This window comes from Zalophus californianus, chromosome 6, assembly GCF_009762305.2.
Source record: "Zalophus californianus isolate mZalCal1 chromosome 6, mZalCal1.pri.v2, whole genome shotgun sequence".
NCBI classification, from domain to species: domain Eukaryota; kingdom Metazoa; phylum Chordata; class Mammalia; order Carnivora; family Otariidae; genus Zalophus; species Zalophus californianus.
The window spans coordinates 106,328,718-106,336,710 of NC_045600.1; the positions used below are offsets into that span (position 1 = coordinate 106,328,718).

General features: G+C 47.6%; 1 pseudogene; it reads left to right on the forward strand.

Annotated features, from left to right (window-relative positions):
* Nucleotides 1-268: 268 nt before the first annotated feature.
* Nucleotides 269-1,633, forward strand: LOC113909136 (annotated as a pseudogene).
* The last annotated feature ends 6,360 nt before the right edge of the window (nt 1,634-7,993 follow it).

Consider the following 7,993-nt stretch of genomic DNA (forward strand, 5'->3'; position numbering starts at 1 on the left):
GCCTCTGCGTTCAGACCTCACTGCTCCAGCCTCTGGGACATGTCCCATCCTTCCAGCTTGCGGTTAGCAGTATAGAAAAAAAATTCCCTATCATTTTCTTGCCCCGTACACACCTTGAGGCGAGCAAAAGAATTAAAAATAAATTTTAACAGTGAGGGAAATCGTGCATATCCAGGCCGGTCAGTGTGGCAACCAGATTGGTGCCAAGTTCTGGGAGGTAATCAGTGATGAACACGGCATCCATCCCACCAGAACCTACCACGGTGACAGCAACCTGCAGCTGGATTGCATCTCCGTGTACTACAATGAAGCTACAGGTGGCAAATATGTTCCTCGTGCTATCTTGGTGGATCTAGACCCCGGGACCATGGACTCTGTTCGCTCAGGTCCTTTTGGGCAGATATTCAGACCAGACAACTTTGTTTTCGGTCAGTCCGGGGTAGGCAACAACTGGGCCAAGGGCCACTATACAGAGGGGGCTGAGCTGGTTGACTCAGTCCTGGATGTGGTGAGGAAGGAGGCTAAGAGCTGTGACTGCCTGCAGGGCTTCCAGCTGACCCACTCGCTGGGTGGGGGCACAGGCTCTGGAATGGGCACCTTGCTCATCAGCAAGATCCAAGAAGAGTATCCTGACCGCATCATGAACACCTTCAGTGTGGTACCCTCACCCAAAGTGTCTGACACGGTGGTCGAGCCCTACAACGCCACCCTCTCCGTCCATCAGCTGGTAGAGAATATGGATGAGACCTACTGCATTGACAATGAGGCCCTGTACGACATCTGCTTCCGTACTCTCAAGCTGACCACGCCAACCTACGGGGACCTGAACCACCTGTCTTAGCCACCATGAGTGGTGTCACCACCTGCCTCCGCTTCCCTGGTCAGCTCAATGCTGACCTCCGCAAGCTAGCCATCAACATGGTGCCCTTCCCACGTCTCCACTTCTTCAGGCCCGGCTTCGCACCTCTGACCAGCCGTGGAAGCCAGCAGTATCGGGCCCTCACTGTGCCCGAACTCACCCAGCAGGTCTTTGATGCCAAGAACATGATGGCCGCCTATGACCCCCGCCATGGCCGTTACCTCACCGTGGCTGCTGTCTTACGTGGGCGGATGTCCATGAAGGAGGTAGATGAGCAGATGCCCAACGTGCAAAACAAGAATAGCAGCTACTTCGTGGAATGGATCCCCAACAACGTCAAGACAGCAGTCTGTGATATCCCACCTCGTGGCCTCAAGATGGCAGTCACCTTCATCGGCAACAGCACGGCCATCCAGGAGCTCTTCAAGTGCATCTCGGAGCAGTTCACGGCCATGTTCCGGCGCAAGGCCTTCCTGCACTGCTACACAGGCGAGGGCATGGACGAGATGGAGTTCCCTGAAGCCGAGAGCAACATGAACGACCTTGTCTCCGCGTACCAGCAGTACCAGGACGCCACCGCAGAAGAAGAAGAGGATTTCGGTGAGGAGGCCGAAGAGGAGGCCTAAGGCAGAGCACCATCACCTCAGGCTTCTCCGTTCCCTCAGCCTTCTTCCTCAGCTGCCCCTGTCCTCTCCCTCAGAATTGCATTTTCCGCCTCTGTCTCATTTTATTTTGTTTTGTTTTCCTTTTTTGGAGGGGGGATCCTAGAACAGTGCCTGGCACATGATAGGCGCTCAATAAATATTTGTTGTTTGTAAAAAAAAAAAAAAAAAAATCTTAAGCACACACACACAAGATAGCTAGCCCCTGTTTCTCAGTTTTTCCAAGGCCGAACACCCTTCTGTAGCAAGTTCTACCTGACTCAAGGTGGTTCACTGTTGTAAACCTTTGTTCATCCCTGAAGTCCCTAAAAGCCATTTGGCTTTACTCGTACTCTTTAAAGTGAATGTATTTCTAGGCCTGGCTGGCTATTGCGGACTATGGATTCCTAATTTTTCTCTATTGGCTTCCCCACTCTATGAACTTATTAAAATTTCAGTCCCTGGATGCCTGCCTTGGGAGGATAAACATGAGCAGGCCTTTCTACGACGAAAACAAGCAGAGCAAGAACTGCGTGTCTTCGAGCCACCCAACTATTGACAACCCTTCCCCTTGTTTGTGCATGACAGAAAAACACAAGCCCTGGAAATGCTTGTGCAAGAACATGGCAATGAATACAGACCTACTGCCTTGGACAGCATACAGCTTGACTCAGTTGCTCCTGCCTATCCCAAATGCCTTCAGGCTACAGCCCCAGCTACAAAGTTGGTAGAAGCCTTAGGAAATGACATTTATTTATACACTTCACATGCGGCCTTAAGCCTCCTTAACTCTGAATTGACTCACTATTTCTCTGCAAGCCGACTCCTCCTCTAAGATCCATCTGCTTTTGCTGCCTAATTTACATCTTAAATGTGGCAACGTCCTAAATCCCTCCGGCTACAACCCCTGCCTGATGAAGGTGAGCCCCACGACTGTGAGGTAATAATGTCCCATTTCGTGACACCGCATCCTGATTTATAAGACACCACTTTGACTAATCCTGATCTAATTTTGTGTGCTGATGAGTCACACTATAAAAATGAGAAAGGGATTTTCCAACCTGGTTATGCTGTTACTATCCAGTAGGAGCTCCTTGAAAGAGATAACCTCCCACGAGCTAAATCCATCCAGCAGAGCTCCAAGCCCTCACTGCAGCATGCCAGTTATCATCAAAAGGAAGAGTTGTTAATATTTATGCGGATAACCAGTATGCCTTGGGGGCCATCCATGATTTGGAGATGTTATGGAAACAAAGGGATTTTCTTACATCCGCTGGGACCCCAATCAAAAGTGTACAACAAATAAATGACTTTTTACTGCTATTCTCTTATCTTCTGAAATTGCTGTTATCAAAATTGAGGCTCACACTAAAAAGACAGAACCTGAGCATCGGAGAAATGCCCTGGCTCACTCTCATGCAAAGGCAGTAGCAACAGATGTGGATGAAGTCCATTCTGCTCCTGACCCCTCCTTGCCAGACTTTTGCCATCTTGACGTCTTCCTTGTAACGTGGCAACAGTCTGCTCCTGAATCAGAGACCGCAATGGGTAAACAGCCACTTGGTTCTTCCCCACTCCCTGACATATCCCATTTTCCTGTTTTTGAGTTCCTTTACCCGCCATGGAGCAATTAAGGTGATTCATATTATAAATAAATAGTTGTGGAGAGACTTCCACAAAATTGCCAAAACCGTTTACCACCAATGCCTGACCTGTCAGGTCCATGATCCTGGAAAAACTATGTTTATTCCCAGAGGCCTCAAAATTCCCTCGGGACCCTTTAAGCACCCATAGCTGGACGTCAGTCAACTGCGACCTAGTATGGGTGATCGACCTGGCCTTGGTATTGTCTGTACGTTTTCTGGATGGGTTGAAGCCTCCCCCTGCCACAGGGCCGATGCCCTCACAGAGGCAAAGAAACTGTTGGAAAACATGGTTCGCACTTGGGGTACACCTTCCACAATCTCCAGTGATCAAGGCACCCACTTCAGTGGGCAAATCTACAAGCTTTAACAAAAATCTTACAAACCTCTTGGAATTATCACTGTCCCTACCACCCTCCATCATCAGGCAAGGTCAAGAGGACAGATGGGATCCTCAAACTTAAAAATCTCTAAACTCAGGGCACCTGGGTGGTATAGTCATTTGTGTCCGGCTCTTGGTTTCTGCTCAGGTTGTGATCTCAGGGTCATGAGATCAAGCCCCATGTCAGGCTCCGCGCTCAGCACAGAGTCTGCTTAAGACTTTCTCTCCCTCTCCCCCTGCCCCTTCCCACCACTCTCTCTAAATAAACAAATCTTTTTTTTTTTTTCAAGATTTTATTTATTTATTTATTTGACACACACCGAGAGACAGCGAGAGAGGGAACACCAGCAGGGGGAACGGGAGAGGGAGAAGCAGGCTTCCCGCCGAGCAGGGAGCCCGATGTGGGCCTCGATCCCAGGACCCTGGGATCATGACCTGAGCCGCAGGCAGACGCTTAACGACTGAGCCACCCAGGCGCCCTAAACAAATCTTTTTTAAAAAAAAATCTTAACTTGCTGAAACTCCTAGACTCTTTTGGCCTAAATATTGCCTCTGGTCTTGTGGACTATTTGCAGACCCCCTTTGGGAAACATAAACTCACTCCGCATAAGATAGTCACCAACCAATGTCTGTTGGTATACAACTGTCCGCTGATGCCTTGTTTTCTCAAGCTAGTATGACCAATTATAACTATTAACTATAAATCGTTAATGTCTTATGTCAAAGCCTGTCATCAACAGGTTAAGGAAGCTTTGCCAGATCCCAATTCAAAGGGTCCTGTTGGGCACAGTCCAGAACCTGCTGACTGGGTGTTCTGGAAATGAGGTCAGAAGAAGACAGCTCTTGAACCCTGTTGAAAGGGACCTTACCAAGTGTTCCTGACACTGCTGTGAAACTAGAAGACATTGAGCCTTGGGTGCACATCTCACAGGTAAAGAAGGCCCCACCCGACATCTGGTCCTATACAGATGCTGGAAACCTCCAAATCAAATTGGTGAGGAAGACAAGTGGCTGACATCGATGTAGACTGCTTCCACCCAAGATGCCAGTCAAGACTTTATACTTTATTTTTTTTAAGATTTATTTATTTATTTGAGAGACAGAGAGAGAGTGGGGCGGAGGAAGGGGGCTGTAGAGCGGCAGAGGGAGAGGGAGAGAGAGAATCTTTTAAAATCTTAAGCAGACTCCGTGCTGAGCCGGGAGCCTGATGCGGAGCTCGATCTCACGACCCTGAGATCACGACCTGAGCCAAAATCAAGAGTCAGACAATTAACCAACTGTGCCACCCAGGTGCCCCAAGACTTCATACTTTAAACATGAAATCCTTTCTTCTCTTTCTTTCCTTTACTCTGGCATTGGCCTGGAAAGATAATACCATCATCTGTATCTCCCAGACCATTGTTATGGAGGGTAACCTTTCAAATTATTGAATTTGTCATCAAAAACGCCAATCTGTCCTTGAGGCTAGAAACCCCCTGGTCATTCCTGTGACCAAGTTCTCTTCTATTCCCAATGCCAGCACAACGGTAGACGCCCCCCCCCCCACTTAGAAGTCTCTTCTCGAGTTCAACTCTTATAGCCAAAAATCCAGTGCCTTGTTTTTATCTTTCTCTAATTATAACTGTTCCTACCCAAGTAGACACAAATACCTATGCAAATCTCAGGACATTGGCACCCCGACATTTTCATGATTATCTAACTCAGATCTGCCCCAAATCACAAAAAGAACTCACCAGCAGCACCCATCTTTGCAAGATAATTAGAACAACAACTATGTGGTGCTAGGAGATTTACTTCCCAAATACACTAAAAATCCACCTGAGTCCTGGCTTGAACAGGCAAATGCAACAATCCCTGTGTGTGAATCCATTGATGGTACCACCAAAACCAGAATGGTCTGGTGTATCTTTGTCTGTGGTGGTTATCATTCTCCTTGGGTCTCTAAATGTCTGGATGGCTGACACACAGCTGGGCAATACCTCTGAGGTTCCCTAACTGTGTCCCTAACAGTTATCAAACAAACTAAGCCACCTCACTACTCAGGCCCCCCTGAATTTACACTGTCAAGTTAGAAAGGACCTTCCAAGAAACTTTCAGGATTCAGGATTTGCTTCCTTGCACAGGGCCCTACATCCTCGGCTAGGAATAAATGTAAATACGAATACGATCAGGAACCTGTCTTTAACTCTTGAAAATATTGCAGAATCTGCTAAGACAACAGCTGCCCAACAAAAATCCTTAGGCTCTGTGGCCAACGTTGTTCTTGATAATCAGATAGCCCTCAATTACCTTTCAGCTGAGCAAAGAGTATCTGTGCTATGGCCAACATCACTTGCTGTACTGGATTAACACTTCTGGAGAAGCTGAAACAATTACATAGGATCACTATACGTGCCGCTTGGCTTAAAAAGGTGACTGCTTCAAAGGGGGTCTTTCTCTGACTTACTTGATTTTGATTGGGTTGGGTCTTGGGGACCATGGCTCCAAAGTGCACTCCAAACACTGAGAATTATTCTGCTTATAATAATCACAGTGGTCTCCTTGGCACACTACATTCCCTCAAAAGCTTTAAACGCGGGGCACCTGGGTGGCTCAGTCGATTAAGCATCTGCCTTGGGCTCAGGTCACAATCCCAGGGTCCTGGGATCGAGCCCCGCATCAGGCTCGTGCTTGGCGGGGAGTCTGCTTCTCACTCTGCTCCTCTCCCCCGCTCCTGCTCTCTCTCAAATAAATAAATAAAATCTTTAAAAAAGCTTTAAATGCAGGTGTATAACCAGGAACCACCAAGCAAATGATCTCCCTAAGACTGGAACGCCAAAAAACGAAAGAAGAAAATGACCACCTAGAAAATGGTGAACCTGGCGTCCAGACATGTGAATACCACAGAGATTCAGCCAAAAACATCCTGACCTGTGAAAATCACACAGAGGATCAGTAAAACCTATGAGAACTCCCGGAGTGGTAGCTGAGAGGGGCGCTAATGCCTTCAATTTTGATGACCTGTTTCAGTTGAGAGAGAAGGGAGAGGAAAAAAGAAAGGAACAATAGGCCCCAAATTGCCCCCGTGACAGCAAACCAACGCTTAATTGCAGTTTCAGCCTCTCCCAGGAATGTGACCTTAACCAGCCTATCTGGAATTATCTGATCAGCATTAGTGAGGTATTCCGCATGACAGACCCCCACTCTTCCCACAAAGGAAGGTAACCTTGTCTGAAACAATCCACTCTGTTAAAAACTTTTTTCCTCTTCCCTTCTGCCTAAAAAGCCCTTCCATTTTGCACAGCTCCTTGGTGCTCCTTTTCAGTTTGCTAGACGCGATGCTATATGATTCATAAATCCTTAAATAAAGCCAATTTGATCTTTAAATTTACTTGAAAAAAAATTTTTTTTAACAAAGAGGAAGCTCTGATATTCCCAGCCAGCTGGTTGAGCTGCCTTAACTAGAGCTCAACAAGTAGACTATAAAGTCCTTAGACGCAGGAGCTATATTTTATTCATCTGTGAATAACACAGTAATTAGTTAAGAGCCTGCTTTGAATTCAGCCAGATTCTGGCTTGAATATCGATTCTACCACTTAATAACTGGGTAACCTTGGCCACTTAACCTCCCTAATCCTGCTTCATCGCCTGTAAAATGGGGATACTAATGCGTGACTCCATTGACTTGTGGAAATTAAATGTGACACTTGTACGTGATGCTTCTGGTACAGCTCAAAATACGAATGCTTGTTCAGTGCTTGGTAGAACTCTTTGTAGAGGGCTTGGAAGAACAGAGGCTTGCATCCAACCAAGAGTGTATGATCTCAGAAGAAACTGTGCCTGAGTCTCCCAGTTTAAAGGAAAGTTGCTTTGCCAGAGGCTGCAAATGCCATAGAGTTGAGATTAAACAGATAGTGTACCTCAAGGAAATGGATTGGTTTTCATTTTATCTGCACTGTTTGAATTTTCATATGGATTAAAAATACATGAAATTAAAAATAAATACGACTTTTTAAGAGGAAAAAAATGCTGGACTGGCAGGGTTTCTGGCTTATTCGCTCAATCTTTGAGCTCTTTTAGGAAACCAAGAGCGAGGAACAGAAAACACTAATAATTACCCACCCAGCAGTCCCCATGCCCATAAGGACCTGGGGGTAGCAACAAAATCTAATAATCCTTCAGGGTTGGACCAACACTTTCTTCCCAACCCTTCAGCTTCCACATAGTCCACACATCTTTATCTCCCTACGTCGTTTGGGCGGTTTCCACCTCTCCCTGCCCCCAGGAAATGGTGGGCTGGGGAGAGACCGAGACGGGGCTGGAGCACCCCTCCCGCGGTCGCCTCCGGCTCTCAGCCGCGGCCTCGGCCGTTAGGGCGGTTCCGGTGCCCCTCGGGGCGCTCTGGAGGCTGCCAGCGGTGCCCAGGAGCCCGCGTAGACCAGGCCGCCCGGCCGAGGGGGCGGGCCCGGAGCCGCGGCCTCGCTTCCGC